This window comes from Myzus persicae, unplaced genomic scaffold (genome assembly GCF_001856785.1).
Source record: "Myzus persicae strain clone G006 unplaced genomic scaffold, MPER_G0061.0, whole genome shotgun sequence".
NCBI lineage: Eukaryota > Metazoa > Arthropoda > Insecta > Hemiptera > Aphididae > Myzus > Myzus persicae.
Genome location: NW_019101352.1, coordinates 859,407 through 881,828, shown reverse-complemented (window position 1 = coordinate 881,828; position 22,422 = coordinate 859,407). Strand labels below are relative to the sequence as shown.

The 22,422-nt window shown below is 27.9% G+C and overlaps 1 protein-coding gene across 1 annotated transcript in view; it reads right to left on the bottom strand.

Annotated features, from left to right (window-relative positions):
* Positions 1-22,422, bottom strand: part of LOC111028755 (neuroglobin-1-like) — a 94,597-nt gene that overhangs the window by 28,401 nt on the left and 43,774 nt on the right. The window lies entirely within an intron of this gene.

Sequence of the window (22,422 nt, the reverse complement as noted above, 5' to 3'; positions counted from 1 at the left end):
AAGTTATGCATTTTTAACTTTAAGATTATTCATATATTATTTTATGATTTCGACAAATTGTATGAATATTTTAAATTGAAACAAAAAATATAATTTTTTTATCTATTTTGTTGGAATATTAATTCTTTACCTTCAATATATCATCATTTTTTCTATACAAAATATAATATTCTTGGTTATATTGTATTATATTGTACCCTATGACATGTTGGTATTGACTTTTAAGTTGAATTAACAATACCTAGGTACCTATGTAATTATGATATAATATTGTAATGATTATTCATATATGCAATAATTTTGGAATAAATTATTTCATCATACCGTATTACTTATCACCTAGGTATAGTAGTATAAATAAATTATAAAATACAGTGAGTATACAATATAGAAATAAACGCTAAAAAAGACTGTCACTGTCCCTTTCGGAATCGTTTTTCGTATACAATGATTCATCGATTCAAATTTAACACATTTATAATTCGGAGAGTAAATATGTAATATTTACTTACCTACTCAAAAACAGGTAAGTACACACACAACCATATATACCAGGGGTTCTCGAACTTGTATAGACACTATACATCTTTTTATCAATACAATTTTTGGGTACCATTTCTATGTTACTAAAATATATAAAAAAAATAAAGTAATATAATAAATAATAATAAACTAAAGTAAATTTGAAGGTTTGTTGGCTAGAATCGTCCCCCCTAAAAAAATTTTGAGTACCCCCAAAGGGTAAAAGCGCCACAGTTTGAGAACCACTGGTCTATACAACAAAATATCATCGAGCAACTTCCATAGTTTTTTTTTTATTTTAAAACAGTAAATCGTCGATTGTATGTTTGGTGGGTAATATTATCGTCATACAAAACAATTGAAGCGAAATATATTGTGAACAGTGAAGTCATGTGCATGTTCTGAACTAATTATCCGTTATAGCGATCAACCGATACCTATATTAATGCGGAGACTTTTACAGAAAATTAACAATGAAAATATAATGGTACACGCTCTTCTCGTCCTTACTTAAAATCTTGTGATTATTTTTTGATGATAAATGGTTGTCATTTAATATACTTTGGAACAACTTTTATACAATTTATGTGATGAAAGATGAATTATGGTATCCTCTGACAATGTCTACTCGCAACACTATTGTTATTTTGTATTTTCATGAAACTATTTTTAACAGATATCAATCATCTGTTCATTTATGCTTTTTTAGATGATGAAGATTAAACCAAAAGAGTAAAACAGACACAACATAATCATTATTTTGTGTTGTAACTACTTGTTTGAATAGTGATCGAAGGTATTGTTATTATATTGATAATTGATATAGTGCATTATAGACAAAAACGTGTAAAACATATTTAAAATTACTGTCTTATTAGTTATAATAAAAAAAATGATACTTAGTACGATTTTTACCTAACTACCTATAGACAAGAGTGATTCAAAAATTTAAATCAATGATAAAAAAAACCTATGTATGTATATATATATATATATATGTGTGTTTATACATGCAAATCTTTAATTTTCTAGTTGTTAAATTTAAAGTTACCCAGAGAGTCAACTTGTTGAATAATTATTTTACATTATAATTAAAAACCTCTCGTAATACAATATAATAATAATATAATATTTCGATATTAAATGATGGGAATACATATGTAGTAGCCCGAAATTGTCACTAATGTAGAACTATGAGTTTTAAACTTATTTTTATTTTATGTTGAAAAATATTCGTTTGTGTGTTTAATTGTACTCGTCTCCCGTAGTTATGGCGTTGAAATTATTTTTAAAAATGGTGTATTTTTTCCGATTGGGTTTTCAGATATTTTACTAGTAATGACATAATATTATATATATATTTTTTTAATTTTTAATTTTGAAAAATTATAAAAATATTGCACATTCAGTTATTACATTTGGTATGACTACATGAAATTATACTAATAATGTTCGTTAAAATACTGTAATAATTGTACTATTAAAACTTAACAGCTATAGAGTATTTTAACGAATATTATTTGATGAACATCGGTTAATATCAAATACTGTATTTTTCAACCGATATATTGGATTTCGTTTATATTGGCTTATGCACATCTGCTTTAATAAGTATTGAGTGTGTTATCGGTTATACATCGGAAACCAATTTTATTTGCAGCTTATCGGATATTGGAAAAAATAATATCGGCTCATAGATATATATTCAGTTTATCGCTTAATACGTTTTACCGTTATTAAAAACTTTGAAAGTTTAAACATTATATTTTTAAAGCTGGTGAACTAAATGCATTGCTCAATATTAAACATACTTAAACACATAAAATATAAATGCAATAGCATTTTTCAGTACCTACAATATAATGGGCGGGAATACCTACCTGTACATTTTTTTAATATGAGAAAGTTTAAAATGTTAACTGAAACATAAAATATGCAGTTTAAAAACATGAGTTGAAACAAAAAACATAAAAATGTATAGGGAATACCACTGTACCATGTGTATTTCAATATTTATGATATTGACTAGTAAGTATCAAAGATAAGAAAATTTCGGAGTAAGCAGTTACTTTAAAATGATAAACCATATTATTATTGTTCTACTTCGATTTAATATAGTCTATGTGTACAACTTATATCCTTATCAAAGTAAGTACCGATGTAACTTATGGAATATAGTCATTTTATTGAATAGTCTATATTTATTTATTAGAATGCTCAAACAATCATAATTTAAGTGATTAAATAATCGTGCCATATAATAAAATACGAACCTCTTTAAAAACAATAGGTACATTGTGTTTATAACTATCTCTCTCTAAAGCTTAGATAATATAAGTACCAAGTGTATAGTAATCCAATATTATCCTACATCTATATGTTGCTTTATCTTTTTTTAAGGAATACCTCTCGCGCTCGCCGGTTTTTTTAATACAACATATTATTTACTCGTGGTTTAATCACATATTACATAAATTATATAATATATTTTGTATATTCTATGATTTAGTGGTGAATCGATACAACGTTTGAAACAATAGTGATACTACAAAACTCAATTAGCATAGTATACAAGAGATAATACCACATTATTAATCGACGTTAAGTTACCTATTTTTATAAACACGACTAACATTAATGATATATTATACTGTTTCGGTGTTGAAAACCAAACATTATTGATCAGTATTTATCAAGTCAAATAATACCGTGGAAGTATATTCTATCCCGTATATTACAATCCAAACAGGAACGGTTCTCTAAACTTTATAAATTCTGACGCGGTCCCTATATAATACAGCGACCGCTCCTTATCACAACGCACACGCTACACCGACCACACCATACCCCGCCAGTCGATGCCAACCGAGTTCATAGGGAGAGTGAGTCGCTAGGAAATGTCGTATGCAACCAACTCGACCTGCACCGTCTCGTTTCACACATAATGTGACACAATATTATGTAGGTACATAATATAGTCGATTGTCGCATTATGGCATTTAACACTCACGCTTAACCGACCGAAGGAGGCGCATTTAGATTATGAGCCCCGGGGCTACATTTTGCCCCCCCCCCCCAACGAAAATGTCCATAACTCTTCTATGATATCTACTCTTCTCTATAATATACTATATTGCAAATATTTTGTGTATTTATAGTATTTTAGCCATTCAAGCTATCGTAGTCTATACTGCATATTATGTTTCATACATATATTGATAATATTAAATATATTTTGTAGAAAGCAAATAATAATATCTATAGATAAAAAATAATTCAAATGTTGTATGATGAATCATTATTATTTATTTGTGAATTATCTCCGGTCTCATTTATAATCGCCGTGACTATTCGGTGCAGCGATTGATAAAATGTTTAATAAATCACTCATCTGAATAACCCAACCGTGTTTTGTGTTCAGATCCATCCAGCGAATCATTAAAACCCACGTCAATTCCTTACAACTATTACTAACTGATGGTTCGAAATTTGATTTTTTTTTACATTAAGAAAAACTAAACATTTTAAATATAAAACTAAAAATTCATTTCAATATATAAAATACTAAGAGATATATAAATAAACTAAATTATAAAAATAGTAGAAAATGTCTTTTTTTTTTAAATAATGTTCTGTTGTAAGTACCTCAAATGATGAAAAAAAAAGTTTTTTTAAAAACAATTACCGAAAAATTGACTGTTTTTGTGATAAAAAAGTTATTTTTTAAACAAGTACAGTGACTTTAATATTCAATAGGTAGTATTCATGAACCATGATGATAGCGGAGGGATCAAATTTCAAAACCTTGATAATACCGTGATAATATAATACTTCAGAAGACAGAAGGTAAATATTAATACAATATAAAGCCGTTCATGAACTGGCATAATTTTTTTCTTTCTTTAAAACTATTGTCAACCCTGTACAAAATGAGCAAATAATCCGGGTAAGGTGCATTATTAAAAGGGGATGAATTTACGATCACGGAAAAGGTGCTATAATATAACCCTCTAATGGTGTCCACTGTCCAGTGAAGTAATAATGGAGACCCCTGGAAGTCATGTACCTAAGACGAGGGTTTTATTGGTCAAAATGTTGGTGGTAATTATACTGCTAGTTTTCTTCGTTGGTAATAGGTTAAAGGTAGGACGGAAACATACAATGGGTGTGACATGATGAGGTGGTAGAATTCCGTTATAAATTATTCAATGGCATTTACAAAAAAGTACGTAAAAACAAACAAACCCTTGCAAGGCCCTAATGAGTTCCTTTCGCCGGTCTCTTGGGTTGACAGTTCTGCAGCAAGCTTTACATTGGCTACATTATTCTTCTCGTCAGTCTCATCTATATTCATTGGAAAATAAAACCATCTATTGCGCTGTAAAAGACGTTTAGAGGGAAGGAAATTTTGGTTTATTATATTTTTTGCAACCTTTATTTTATGTGTACTTTTCAAATTTTTATTTTATTTTTAATCAGTTTTGCCTCTAGTAATGACTTTGTTTAAAACGGTGCCTGGGGGTAGAAAATGTGATTACACGTTGGAAAACTAAATAAAACAGGATTTTGGCGTGGAAATGTTTTGTTCGCCAAACGGATAAGCACGACGCGCATGTATCGGTGTCAACCGCCTTCAAATGTGATAGTGAATATTATAAATATGTAAGCGTTCAGCTGAAAACAGCGAAATTCATACTATATAATGTTGTATAAATCAAAGTCCATTTTTTTATTTGTATAGCACGGGATCATTATCATTTAATATACTATGTAACTAAAATAAAATTACGAAATTACTTTTCTTTTTTTTTTATTCACAATGATACCTACCAGAGTTCTATCAATGAACGGATTTCATCATTTTAATGAATGCATGTCTATAAATTATGTTTTTGATGTGAAACATTTAATGCGGAGGGTGAGACCGATTGTTGGCGTGACGACGCTCGCAACGTGCGCAAGCACGGAAAGTACGCAAATCGCGTGTAGCCACATGTACGAAACATCAAATGCACCTTTAAAATAATGAATAATTTTTCATAAAATATCTGAACATTTGATTATGCTACGTTTGTTTTCTTCAATAAACCATCCTTTTAATTTTCATGCATATTTTCTATACAAAATAATTACGATGTTTCACTCTGCCCGGCATCCCGCGACGGCATCAACATTTTTTTTTTAATTATTCGACCTGAGAGAATGTACAGTTTTAAACTTAAATATTAAATATTAACTTACAAATCTGATGATTTAAAATGCGACTGGAATGTTTGAATTTTTGTATGTTGGCTTTTTTTTATTCAACCATAGTTGAATACCATATCCATATGTCCAGGTAGGTAGGTACATGGTAAGAAGGTTTTGTATACTTAGATGTAGTTTTATTTCTATACAAAGTTTTGAATATTTTCCTAAGTAAGTGCTTAATTAATTATTATCAATATACCCTTTATACATTACAATTCTGGGTACCTAAGTACTTGTTTTTTACCACCCAGCCACAGCTATTGACGGAAAAAATACATTGCTCCAACCCGATTAATCCAGAATTAAAGATCGATATTTTTTTTAGTCACAATATATATATATTTCTTGTATCCATGTGACTCTAGTACATACGTGGTATATTTATGACAAAAAATTAAAAACTTTGGCTTACGTAAGTACGTTATATAATATAAATTTTAAAACACCATTTTAAAATATTGTAAAATTTCCTTTTGGAATGATTTTTAACTGTAGTGCTTTTGTAGGAACTTAACATTGGCAATCGATTTTTTCAAATTAAATCATATAGTTGAAACAAATTAAATTTGTAATGGTTTTTCAATGGTGTATAAATTATGATGACAAATAAAGGACCTTTATAGGAAATGTTCTAAGATGTTTGTCTTTATTTGGATACCTACCTATGAATTATTATTAAGTTTTTTTCTGGTACTTATTTAAAAAAATATATTTGGGTATAACGCCTGGTGGTGAAATGATAAGAAATAAGTATCTTACCTAACCTAACCAGGTTAATCAGAGATATTTTAAACATGTATAAAGAGATACATTACCATTCCTCAAAAATAAAAAAATACTTTTAGTATATTTTATTATATCATTTGAATTGAATAAAATTCCGTTTTCAACAAATATAAAATAATTAATTTTAATTTAAAAATATGTGTTTTTATTATACACAATTTATTTTAATTATTCGATTGGAAACCTATTACACAATTATACCAGGTACACAAAATATTAATGAAACATTCATCATACCTAATCCAATATTGAACATTCCATTAAGGAACATTGAAATTATTCAACAATTCATTGGGTCCAATGAGGAAGTAATTGAAGTAGCCAGTAGATATTAAGATGCTAGGTAAATGCTTAAGAAAAATTTTAATTGAAAATTACTGATAAAAGCTTAACTACAATTTTACTGCGTATTAAAAATTATTTTAATTTTAATTTGTATTATTTATGAATATTTTATTAGTTCTCCTTCATAGTAAAGGATAATGAAAGAAATTATAGATTTATTTTAGAAAGTTTTTAGTTATCTACTTAAATATAGCTATGTATAGTTTATGTGTTTCTAATGTTCTGATGGAGGCCCTCCTATTTAGATACTTTAATGCTATTTTACTACGTCGCACAAAATAAACAATATTTTAATTTACGTAGGTATAACTACTATATAAAACCTTTATCAACGTTATCAGCATATTAAAGCATCACTGTCAAATGATTATATTAGACATTATAAGACAATATTATTCTTAAAATATAAGGTCAATTTAGATGTATTTGGATAAATTTTTATAAATTAATAATAATAAAATTTATTTAATAGATAATAGGTGATACTTTCAATTCAAGGGGATTTGACACCGCGATTTTGTGCTTTTGCCTAACTCACGCGTGATATAAAATTGTAGACGTTTTCTTTGCGAAACGTATCGAATGATATAGTACCGCAATAGGAATTCTAAAAACAGATTTGAATTTGTCGTCAAGTCTCATTGAAATCGACTAACCCCACATTTTCGATTTTTTGATTTTAACTTCTCCAAAAATTGCAAATGTGGCAATTTTTTAATTGCTCTTTTTTAATATGACGTTTTTAGGAATATATTGAGTAATATCAACAATGTGGGAATATCGATCTCAAGGAGTCTTGACGACAAATTCAAATCTGTTTTTAGAATTCGTATTGCCTCACTATATCAGTCGATACGTTTCGCAAAGAAAACGTCTACAATTTTATATCACACGTGATTTAGACAAAAGCACAAAATCACGGTATCAAATCTCTTGAATTCAAAGTAGCCAGTATTACTATCTATTAAATAAATCTTATTATTATGTACGGTAAATGTTTTTTTAGTATTCGTATCGTTTCATTAGATCAATACATAAAATGATACGTTTGGCAAAGAACACATCTAAAATTCTATGTCACTCATGTATTAGAAAAGACAGAAAATCACGGTATCGAATCCCCTTAACAGGATAAAGCTACACACATAGGTACGTAAGTACTTCTGTAGTTCTGTAATATTATGCTTTTGACATTATTTAGTACTACATAATCGCTGACGTTTGACACCCGAGAAGTATATGTAGGTACCTATGCATTAATCAATACCTTTACGCCTTTTGGTCCGACCACCGAATGATGTTACTCCTTACTCGTCAAATAATATCTGAGGTCTGTTTCACACACAACTACATTGATTTAGGACTTAAATTCTCAAATAAAAAAATGTTTCACTCCGGAATTTCAGTTTTGTATTCCCAAACAGTTCGAGTACAATCAGCAAGTGAAGAGGAAAGTTTATTCCTACTATTTCCGGAAATAATTGTACTAATTATTGTTTATTTACATTAAATCACATTTAGTATCTACCGACTATTGTAAATCCCAACTAGCTGATTTATTACGATACAGTATGTCAGTATATTATACCATATTTACTCTCTAGAACTGCTATTACTTGTTTATATATTTTATAGTACTAAAGTTATTATAAATATTATGTAAATCTGTAAAGAGGGCTATCTATAAGGAAACCATAAAATTCCGATTATACTAATGATTTAGATGCAGACACATCCTTTTATCAGACACCCACAGATAAGCCGCGTACAGCCGTATAGGCTGTAAATAATATTAAATGCATATCTTATAATAACTAAGCTATTAAGCACTATATTATCCTAAAAAATGTATAACAATATACAATCATATTATATTATTTTGTCACGACAGCAGTAAATAATAATATTAGAAATACTTGATATACTTGATAATAATACGAACACATGACGGTTTATACTTTTATAGAGAATCGTCTGCAGTCGTCACCACGTCGCTCGGCGTACTGGGCACGTACGTAACCGAGAAAGCGATATGGTCTCGGAAAATATTCACTAGCACGTGTCACTAATGGCGAACACCGTTCACCAGAATCCGATTTTTTCCGCTCGGAGGAATGGCGGCGGGCCCCAATACAATAAAGTTTTCGAAGACGTTTCGATTTTATCGCCCGAACTGAAATCTGTGACACTTAGATGTAATATTGGTCTATAAAACTACGCGGAAAAAATGTACCTATATACGGCTCATGCACATACGGTATACGAGAGACTTTAAAACCATCCAATCGAACATGCACCGGATGCGCAGACCTTAAACGTATCGCGACGATATTAAACTAAAATACTATTATACGTCGTGCAGTGTATAAAATATTATCATTATTGACTATGGTATACCCAGGAAGACCGTGATCAACGAAAATCATTACAATAAAATACTGTTCTGTTACCGTGTACGCGAATAAATATAAAAACACAACAATAATACTTTGCGTATATTATTATTATTATTATGGTCGATGTTATAACAGAAACGTTACGTTCACGATAACTACGACTTATATGGGTACAACTATCGACCGAAATATACTGTTATTATTCCAATCGAGTATCGGAAAAACAAATTGTACCCCTGGCGGGTCGGGAAAAACCTTCGGTGTTGGATAATTGTAAATAGATCGGAGCACGACCGTTGTATTGTAAACCTCTTGATACACACCGTTATATGAATATCCGATTCGCCTATGAATTCAATTTTAGCTTTCAATATTATTTACTTAAATAGTTAAATAGAAAACTAGCTGTACCTATTTAATTTTATATATTATATTTCCTAACCGAGTTTATAATAACATAATAATACCTGTTAATTATTAATGAGCAAACAAATTTAATATCAGTGTTTACTGCTTACCTATTAATTGATGACGAGAAGCAGTATCAGAACAAGTATTTTAAAAATGTATACTTAATAATGAAATCATAATTTGAAATTATAATTACCAGGTATATTAGATATATAGGTAATATAGTTAGTTGGAGAGGGGGGCAGCACCGTACCATTAACTTCTGAGCATTGTAGAACTTGAAATATTTTAAGAATTTGGAATTGGATAGCGTAATTATATTACAAATATTGTCATCTTCGATAATATTTACGTATTTTTAAAAAAATCTTAAGTAGAACTTAAAGAAAAATTCAAATTTTGAAAGTACTAAAATATACTATTTAGTCCCGTAAATCCTGAGTTAAGTATTTTGGATTTTTTTATGAACAGAATAAAATAATAACTCAATTCACATTTTACTTTCACTTTATTATTAAAATAAACATTGAACATTAATAAAATATATAAAAAACATAATACCTATGTCATGAAATAAAATATATAGGTAGATCCCTACCTACCAATATTTAAAACAAAAAAACTTATTGGGGCAATTCCGAATGGCATACCTCGCTTTTTCCCCAACATTTTTGCCCCAAAGTAGGTGGTTTCAAATTAAAAGCAATTTACTAAAAAGTATAACCAATGTTCCTCCAAATTATATTATTAAATAATCTATATTTTCTTTTCCATAATTCGATGAAGTTTTTTTTTTTCATCAAACAAAATTAAGCATAAACATTTTTATGATAAAAAAATTGTGATTATAAATATATTGCGATAACAAGAATTTGAGCTAGAATCTATTACTATAGATTAAAAGTTATCGATAACAATTAAAGTATGATCACATTTATGACCAAAAAAATTTATTGAAAAATCAACATCAATAATTTTTATCTTCACTCATTATTGAGAAATCTCATCATACTGTTATGCCTCTCACACGGAACCACTCCACTCTCCCTATCTATACTCGAGTCCGATTATTTTTGTGTTTTCTTGTTTATTTATCAAAAACGTATTGATAAGAGTAATGAGTTATTTAATAAGCTTTACAGTAATTTAAAACCAAAAAATGAACATTATATACTGCTTATTGTTGACGAGGCAGTCCATCGGGAAAACTCTGTGAGCTGATCTACCTCTGATAGTTACGCTCACATAATCATGATATCATTGTTCTTAACCGTTTCATAATAAATATACTGTGGTTTTTGGGAATATTATATACCTACCCACTACCCAGAAGATATATATATATATAACTAAATTTGGAATGCACCGTAAGTATGCTATAGTGTAAAAATACCGATGTGGATTATTAATGCTGTTCAAAAATGTAATATTGAAAGTTTAATGTTCCAATATTAGCTCCGATATTGGTTCAACATAGTGTATTTTTTTTTGTCTCAGTTATGTACTTATGTGTATGTAATCAATTTTTTGGATAGAAAATGTGTTCTAAAGGTCACATAGCATGGCCTTTGACAATATTTGACACATATTTTACTAGAGGTCGAAAAGTTGTATGACATTTTTAAAAATGTCCATTGAAACAGAAATATCATTTTTTTTAACATTTTTTTTTTTTATATAGAATCGGATCGGAAAAAAAACCTAAATATAAAAATTCTCGAAGAACCAATGAATACAATTACCTAAAAATAAAAGTTCTCAAAATACATATTATAAATAAAAGTACCTAAATAAAAATTCTCAAAGGACCGATAAATAACTTAATAATTTAAGTTCAGAATTTAATTACATAAAATTAAATTACAAATTCTAACTTTGTAGGAATATATATCATATTTATCTTCTCTAGTGCGATAAAAGTTCTAAATACCACGAAATTCACAGGATTACTAAACTTATAAACATAAACCGTTTTTTTATTATTAATATTTTATAGGGTATACTGTATTTAAAAACATTGAAAATAGTTCAATCATTGTCAATACATCAATGACATTGATGACGATCCAAATTTAAAAAATGTAAATAAGAGATGCATTTCACCCTAACTACATCATAATAATTAATGTTTGATAGTAATAGTAAGAGTAAGGGTTCGTTGTCCTGAGAGTGCAATTTCGATTAACATATACAAATGTCCGTCAATTCTGCTGAAATGCTTAAGATAAAAAAAAAAAATAAGAAAAAATTAAAACTAAAGGTTAAATTGTATTATTTCTTTCAACAGAATGTATTTACAATTACATTGTCGGTATTGTATTTTCATGAAAATGCAAACTATATTCAATTTGTTGTCAACCAAATCTATTTTTCTATTTTTGGTGTTATTGAGAAAGTCATAAATATTAAAACTATATATTTTTTTATCAATTATTCATTTTTGAATTGTAAGTATTATATTAGATGTCACGTGATCCGACTCTAAATAAAAAACTATTTTTAACCATGTGGTTTGGAAATATTATTTTATTCTGTCTTCATTTTATAAAATATGTAATTTTAACTTGAGATACTTGATATTAATTCCGTGTATACGGATTTAACGGTAGTAATTTAATCCTGTAATAATAATAATAATAACATATCAGTAATTTAATCAAGACCTTCCCTACCTCAGATTTACAATTTAGTTTTGTTGATATTAGTAGTTGTTTGCATCTCATGTACCTACCTAAATAATATTATATTGTACTAAAACACATCACTCTTGTAATATCATAGAAAGTTAATAATTTAAATATAAAACTTCAATATAATACCACTTATAACTTATAAGTTATTACTTACTGAAAGTTACTATGCTTCCAAATCATACACATGAATAATTTTTGTATTATTTTATAATAAATTCGTTTATAAGTAATATCATCAAACACACTTAAAATTCAATGAAATTTCAACTATGAAAATCGTAGCTTACAGGTGTTTGTGTTTGTGAATAAATTAGAAGTACATAGAATACCCTTAAACAATGATATTCCTGGGGTAGGTACCTAGGTAATTATTTATAATTTGTATAAACGTAAATATAAGTGTGTGTTGTTAAACGCGTACTTACTAGTTACTACTTATGCATACGGTGCTATAAAACTGTTATGATAAAACTAGTAACGACGTGAGTTAAGTTAATAACACGTCCACGTCGTCTCCAGGATGTTGGATACTTATAAGGATTTCTGCGTTTTTAGATTTATGGCCGTTAGTTAGCTAAGAGACGCATTCGATGACAAATCGCTTTTTCGGCCAAGCCATAAAAAATATAGCTTAGGATTTTACACCTTATTGCGTTTACCGGGGCAGCGTTAACCGGGGTAACGTTAACCATGTCAATTTACGCGAGCGCCGATAACGACGATAAGATTTTTGTTTCGGCCAAAAGAAAAAAAATATAGAAAAAAAAAAAAAAATACCAGTCGGTGTATAGACAATATTATATAGCCGGCAAAAACTATCAATAAAGTCGACTGTTTGTTTCGTTAACATAGAAAGGAGAAAAAAAAGAAGAGGACCTAACGCGAGACCTTTAAAGAATATTATGTGGAAAACACGTATACTCACGCACGCGCAAGCATTGCTTAACACGAATGAGCTCTGTTCCGGTTCATTATTCATCGATAACATAAATCTGTTTTCGATAAACTCCCGCATCCAGCATTCAGATTCTTGCGTAGTAATAGGATTTTTTTTTATTATATTTTTTTATTGAGTTGGTCTGGTTTGGTAAACGCAAACAGTATCCACAGATAAACGACGAATTCAACTTGGAAAATTTACGGTAATGGTTCCTTTTCGGCCCGTTATATAAATCTATCTTTGTTTGGTCTTCGCACAGGTTAACTGCCCTTCGGAGAATTAAGGTGTCAACATGAATATTTTTATTTATTTATGAAAAATAAATGCTACCCGGACTAGTCTGATGTATGTGCATATATATATATATATATCATATACGATATGCATAATATCACTATGATATACGAGCGTTATAATTATTTTAATAATTTACGAAACCATATTTTAATAGTGCGCAAATTATTTTTTTAGTTAAAATTGTATTACTCTTATAGATATTTTTCTAACGAAAACTGAAGGCGAGACGTACATTATTTCGACGCAAACGAAAACGATAAGAACGAACGATGATCGGTTCCATATAAAACGGAATCCGTGCTGTACAATGCACTTTCCATTATGATTTATCTACTGTCTAAGTATACATAATAAAATTATATAATTTTACATTGTTAGTAAACAAATAATATTATGTTAAACTTTCAATTCTCATTAGAATTAATTATGATTGCAATCCGCTGTACTTACCATTCGATCTGAAACATATATATTCTATACCTGTTGTAGATTATTACGCGTTTTTTACATAGCATTGGTACAAAAATAAATATGGATCAGAGGCGTAGATAGGAAATATTTTAGAAGGGACTTCGCTTGTGTATATTATACTGTATAGATAGTATATCACGGAAAAAGGAAAACACCCAGTTTGCAATGTTTAACACAAATTTACTATACACAAAATATAAATTAAGTTGAAAGGTACCTAGATGATTATAAAAATATTTGGTACCTACCCCAGGTGATTTATTGAAAAAAATCCAACATTTCGAGGGTTGTTCGAACACTCTAAACACTTACCTACACTCGTGTGATAATAATATAAACGGTGTCATAACAGTCCTCGTAACATAATAATTTACTGCGGGCGTGCGTATTACAGTGGTCGCGAAAACCGGGCGTTATGATCATTTTTTGGAATAAAGGTTAAAGAGACAATTTATAATGTATAACAGTTTTAAACGAACGGGATGAAAACATTTCAAATAAATTATTTTTGTTTTTTTTCTCACTTGAATGACAAGTGACAACAATAATACAGGAAACATAAGGGTAGGATTTTTTTACTCTATATGAAAAATGATACGTTTGTATGATAAATTGTATCATTAATAAAAGTTTGGTATATTTGTGAAATTGTCAATATTTGTTTCAATCCTTTTGTTTTTTGAATTTTTTTTTTCATATCACACTAATGTTTATAAATGATTCGATTTTAGCTATCACAACGATTTTATTCCAGTACATTTATAAATATTTCTATTACAACAATTAAAACACGATGGACATATTGTAAAAATATCACAATTATTTCATACGATTTGATACGATTTTGAAAAAAAGTATTTGCAACTAATAACATTATTTTACGTAAAAGAAGCTAAAATTGATTTTAAGTTACTATTTAGTTATTGAATATTAGATATAATTTTTATAAAAGCTTTTATTCTTTTACCATAGTATTATTTACACATTTTAATAATTCAAAATTGTATTCCTGTTCTATAAAGGCAGTATTAACTTTAGACATTTAAATTAGTAACCTACACAATTAATTAATTGCAATATAATTTGATTGCTTAACATAAATTTCTGTTGCTATAGATCACTGAAATAATGAAAAGTTACTTCATGTCATTTTATATAAAATATCCTTCCGGTTCTATTCAAATAGAATACTAGGATATATTATGTCTTAGCCGGATGGTCCTTTTACTTCCTGTTGTAAATCATACCCATAATTAAATCTATATATTGTTATGTACCAACCATAATGACGTGCAAGTAGTCATATCGTAGTTGTTTAAATGCATTGTTCTAAATAACGTCACAGGCAATATTGAAAATGTTTATAGTTTCATTATTTTTAGATTTAGTTAGGTTCTGTTCGAGGAAACTATAATATCAGTTTTACTGTGGAGTATTTTAATTTGTTTTTTTTATGTATTTGCCATTTGGTATTTCTATTTCAGTAGAAATAAGAGCGCTTCAAAAATGGCATTTAGCTCTTATTACTATCTATTGGACATTAGATACTGACGGCACTTAAAAAAAGGCTATACTTAGAATTTCCCAGTAGTCTTCAAAAAAACTGTGATACTTCAACCATATAGTAATTATTTTGGATAGTGTTTTATCGTCGTATCCCTTTGATTATTATAGGGCATACACAACGGGGTTAATATAATGTATTTAATTCCCGCCTTATTCCACAGAAATATAACGAGGCACGAGAACTTCACCTCATCTGCACTGTGCTTGAGTTAAAACCCATTCAGTATCTAACACTTCAACGATTCCGAATTTCCGAATAGTAATTAAACAATCATCCAAGTCGATTAAGTGTTTTTAGTTATGAATTCAACTTTTCAAATGATGAAACAAAGATGTAATATGTTGTGTTACTTATCAATTAATATTTAACTAAATTGAAATATTATTTAATGCAAAAATTATTGAAGTGTTAACCTTAAATTAAGTGTTAAAATTGTTTACTTTGGAGATCAGTGAATACTTGAATAATATTATAATAAAATATAGGTACTAAAATTCAATTAATTTGTTAATATCTGTTGAGAGATGAGAATTATAAAACAGATAACCAATTAAAAATCATATTTTTGATTGTTCCTTTACAACATTTTTTTTTAAATCCAATTTGTAATAATTATTTTTATCATCTATTAGTCAAAAGCAATTTTATGTACATTGTCTTTACTTAAAAATATAATCTGATTAATTAGCAGCTAATTTTTTTACATTATTACCTGTATTTTATAATATGAAGTCATTAGTATATATGATTCAATTCCAGATTTACTCATTCAATTTAAGATTAATATTGTACATATTATGTTTTACGATATTTCTACAATTTAGAATTTATTTAGGAACATTTTGTATTTAGATATTTTGTATTATTAGTCAGACTTTGTCAGATAATTTCATGCTACACCAAAAATTAAATATTTCATTGCGTCGTGTAGAAACCTATACACCTATTATGTAAAGTGCGTGAGAATAGAAGTGAAATGAGAAATCACAGACACGGTTATGATCAATCAATAACGACTCAAAGATGTCAAAAAAGAAAAGTGCCGATATCCAAAAAGTTGTCTATCCCATACCTAACCTTAGTAATGGCGAGTTTTTAATCTCCTTAATGATGCTCTACGTCAAAGTTGAACAACGCCAAATGTTCCGCATATACATTATTTTTTATCATCGTAAGCTTTAATCTAACTAAGGGCAAGTAAACGATACTAGTAAAATTTAAAACTATCTCCCACCAGATTTTCACTCATTCTATAACAACAATTTTAAAATCAAATATTATTTTTAGAATATGAACATAAAGTTATCAGTTCTGTACTGACTCGAGGTTCTGAATTGAACAAAGTCTAATGCTTTTTATTTGTAAGCACATACAAGTTAAATTATATGTGACCCCTTAACAATATGACATTATTGAAGTGTTTTTATTGAACATTTAAAAATGTGTGAATATTGTATAATGTTAGTTTGTCTTTTAAATTTATCACTAATTAATTATACATTGGATACACGGAATAATTGAATCGGCCAATATTATTACTTGGCACTTAATTAGTTTTCATTCATTTATATTTACATACCAATAATTCAGATGAAGAAAAACACAATAAGAATTAAATTTATACAAAAACAAATATTAGATACCTGCACGCATAATATTTTAACCGAATGTATCGACTATACATTTTACAAGTACTTCAATAGTTCATCGTAAAAAACTTTTGTGTTTGAAAAAAAAATAGTGTAAAGCTTTGTAGGTAGGTACATAACTATTTCATTTGTAATTAAAAGTTGTAGATAAGTTATAAATTGAATTGAGAGAAGCAAATATGTATTTATATGGGAATCTAAGAAAGTTTTGTGAGTGAATACTTATGTACTGAGTACTGAGCTCAATATTAGTTTGTTACACTTAATTCTAAATGAACGGTTAAACACATATTGTTTATTGAATGCCATACGAAAATTACACTCCAAACCTCATCTAACTTACATATCACTGAAAGACGATCATGGCCATTGGATGTGGACATGTGGTAAATAATATCCAAAATCATAAAATTCCTCTAGACGAGCAAGATATATCGTAATAATATATACAGAACTATATTCACGTGTTATGTACCTATATTCTTACAAAGCCCTGATTCATCTTGTCTTTTATACTCGATCTCGATGTAATTAAACTATATTTCAAGAAGAATTTGTTTTTATATTTCTATGAAAGTTTCAAAATTAAGTTTTGAAAGCCGCAAAAGGCCAACAAAATATATTAAATTGAAAACCAGTAAGAATTTAACAAAAAAATTAACAAAAAAATACCGAGGAAACGAATCATTTATTAGAATTGATTGTATTATTTTTGTTCTTAACTTTTGTATTGAATTCATGCATCTGCCATCAATATAAATGAGAATGATTAAATCGCAGAGTTTGGTGTATGGGGTGACACGCCATACATTTCACAATCAGATTATCACTGTATTATGAGATGGTTTTAATTTACGTCTACTCGTTAACTGCACTGTGCCGCCAGCAAATACGAATGATACGTGTTGGGTGAAAAAACAGGTGAGAAAATAAATTGTTTTCGGCTTTAAGGGATGGTTGGTTTGTTTTTTTTTTTGTATGCGTATACCGTTATAAACAAAACAAAAATAAAAGTTGCAATTCAAAGGGTTGGTTGGGGCAGAGGACGTGACGGTTGTCTCGTTCAATTTCCTTGTAAATGAATTACCTGCCTACCACGTTGACGAAACGAGGCGACACAGCTATCAATATTCAAAAACGTCCCAAACGTTCGTTCTATAAATTTCCGTTTTACTGTTCACGCTTTACAAAACCTAAGACCCCACGTCATTGCAGCACTACCACCCCAAAAATACATTACATGAATTTCCACAAAACCATGGTTATTTTTCACGGCAACATAGGCACCATTATCGTATTTGCTCCGGGGCGATAACCTTGTATTTTAATTATTTACCGTTTTTTTCCTCATTATTTACGTACGTTAAGTAAGATATATCGACTGCGTCCAATGATAGTTCGTTAACATTAGATAAGCCCAGCCGTATGCCCATCTACTAGGGCTGTGGATTTCTACAAGTTATATAATATATTATTGCGGGGGAGAGAATTATGTTATGCACTAAACACAAACTAAGTGATTATTCTGATATAGGTACTGTAAAAAAATTGAATGTGTAAATACTAATGCAGTAACATGGTTCTGTTTTAAAATCATAGTTTAATATTAGTTTATCGTTTTAACTTTTAATTAGATACCTATTTATATTTTTACAATAACCATTATTAAAGTGTAATGTTAAAAATACTTAAGAACGAAAATTATGAGTGTCTAATGTAAAAATCGAATAATAGTTAAAGTTAAAAATATTTGTTTAGATAGCGGCAAGTTGAACCTTCTTGGATCTGAAAATCATACAAAATGTTTAATTTTTTTCTAAATTTAAAACTGCCTTCATTTTTTTAAATACCTATCTAGGTAATTAATACAAAATGTCTGAAATGTGAGTTAAAAATGAACAAAATCCTGTTATATTTCCTATGATAGTTATGCAATGTACCTCAAAGTTAAACATTACGTCATACAACAGTATCGTTATGGAAAAAACACGTGTTGGCTTTCTATTTTTTTTTTGTCCATAAAAATATGTAAATAGATAAATGTCGTATTTAGTATCTATTTGGATATTACATTATATAGCTACCCCCTAAGGACACATATATTTTATGACGTATTACAAACGAAATTATATAATATTATATCGAAACGTGTAATGGAAATATTTCTTAAGTTTTCCAACAAACAAACTCGTTATAACTTTCCCGGGGGTCTGCTACTAATTACAAGATTTGCGGTGATGAATACATACATTTGTGATTTAATTGCGTATCTTTTGAGGAACTATCGTTATTGTGCCTTCCTTCAGGGCTATTTTATTGAAATAACTCGCATGTGAAACGTGTAGCTTTGATCCACAATTTATACGCTAGTGATGAAAAAACTGCCATTTAAACAGAACTTAATCGTGTGTATTATTATGAACATCGAACACAATTTAAAAAAAAATTATTTGTTTGACACGATTTGGTGATATAATTTTTTTTCAAAATAAATTTGATCAATACATAATTATATTATATTGTATACGTATGGCCTATGTAATTTTTTTTTTTGCTTTTATTAATCAAAATTTAAAAAAATTTCATTATATAAGCATAATAATATTATCATTACATATATTACCCACATAAACAAATTAATATCAGATTAAATATTAAAAATCCACATATAATATTCTACATAAACTAAAATAAATCTAATAAATACTATAATAAAAAGTAAAAACAGTACTAACATTAAGAAGGAATATTGTTTTAAAAATTCAAGTGTAGATATTATTTATAAATTAAATTCATTAAGAAAAAATTGTTATCATTTAAAAGTTGGCAATAAATGGACATACTTTTTGCTTGAACAATCTATAACTAAAACTTGTCATAATTCTAATAGGACATTGGACTGGCTTAAGGTTATAAATTATAAAAAAAAAATACATTGTTTATTTTAATTCGTAATAAATTATATATTTAGCTGGTAGGGCGTTAAAAAAAATTGTTTAATTAATAATACGCAGTGAAACTTTCAGTGGGATACATCAAAAGAATAAGTATTTAACGGGAAGTGATTTAAAGTTTTCAAAAAGAGATAAGTAATAAATTGTCTTATTTTAAAATTTTGAATATTAAAATGTAAAATTAATTGTAATACCTAATAAAAAAAAAAATAAAAATGGAAAACTTATTTAAATCTAGACTAAATAATTTTTGGAATTATTAAGTAAGAGCATTGATTATTGATTGTAACATTTTACTAATTGTATAATTATTATTATTAATCTATTGTACACTTCATAACTTAAAATGGTTAAGTTTAAGTTATATTTAATTCACCTAATTAGTTGCATAAATACTCATCAATGTGAGTATGCACAAATATACAATGAAAATAGAATGTCGGTGGTTCAATAAAATAATTTCAAAATGCAAAGTCTTGAAAGGTAAAAAAAATGTAATTAATTTTAAGTTTGGATTTTTCTTTTATTCATTAGTTCTGCTTGTGATTTAGCATTTATTAAAATAAGTATATAAGAGGAAGTTTAAAAATGATGATTATATTTAATAACTTATATATATATATATATATGTATACATTATACAATCAAGGCGAAATTAACATATAGGTAAAGAGTGGAAAATCAAATTTAAAAAAAGGTTAAAAAACAAAAACCAGTAAAACATTTATTATAATAGTTCCACGAACGATCTTGTTAAAGCAGTTGACTTATTTTGTAATTTGTATTAATACAAGATTTCTTTGCCTTTAACCTTTAAAAATTAATTTTCTTAAAATCTATAGAACAGTAGTTTTTAATTATGATTTTTTATATGATCTGTGACAAATTGATTAATGTTAATACATCAACCGTATCAGTTTCATGTTAATAATACATTACTCCATTAGTTAAATTATAAGTTTACATGGTATATCATATTATGGTGATGGGAGTTAAAAAATAGTTTATTAATAATATGTTGATTAGTTAAAAAAAATATATATAATTGTTTATACCGTTATCTACTATATATTGCCGTTGTATTGGTATGAACAACGAATTATTTTGCTAGTAGGTTCACACGGTTTACAGTTTATTATTTTGGAGATGGTATTATATATATATATAATAGTATTTACAAAATAACAACTGAAAAGATGAAAAATATTTTTTCTAAAATGTTGAGTATAGATTATGGCAGAAATTATGACTACAAATTATAATACTATTTTAAATGTATTATCGTAAGATTATTTTACCTGGACGTGCCTATTATATTGTATGTAGTATTGAAACGTTGTACAAGACAGGTACCTAGTATAAAATAACAATGTAATACAATATTATTTATCCTACTTAAATTTATATATTAAAATGAAGTATTATAATTAGATATAACTAAAATGAAACATACTTTACTTAAGGGTAAACTGCGGAAAAATAACTTAAGCTGTGGAGCGAGAACCTTGTGCCAGAAACTTGTATTATAATAATTAGTTTTATAAAAGATTGAATGTTGTTCGGAAAAAACTGTTTCGAAAAACATTAAATATATAATAATATTGTTGTATTATAGAAGTGTTTAGATTACGTAAATAAGTTGATATAAAATATAAAAATGTAATGAATAAAAGCTAAGTAGATTACGCTAAAAATTATATCTGAATTTAATGATAATATCTAACAGAATTGGAGATTGATGTAGGTACCTAGCTATAATAATATAATGTATATATTATACCATGCATAAGTTATTTCAAAATATTTGGTACCTAAGCTAAGGTTTAAGTTAAATTTTGGACGTTAATCGATTGTCTATACATAAATTACAGATATATAATTACTGAAGCAACTTGACTATACATTAAAGTGTTGCGATGATACTGTAATCAAAGTTCCATAATTAGATATACAGTTTCTTAATTTCATTCAGAATTTTTTAGCAAGGGTAAATACAACAGAATTTTAACATTTTGTAAGTCAGAATCAAAAATAGACAGTGGGCCACTTTGGTTTGTTAAACTTAACCTAGATTCATTCCTATGTGGGTGTATTCTTGAGTTGTAGGATTTAGGAGAAAACGTGAATGAGACAAGCTTATG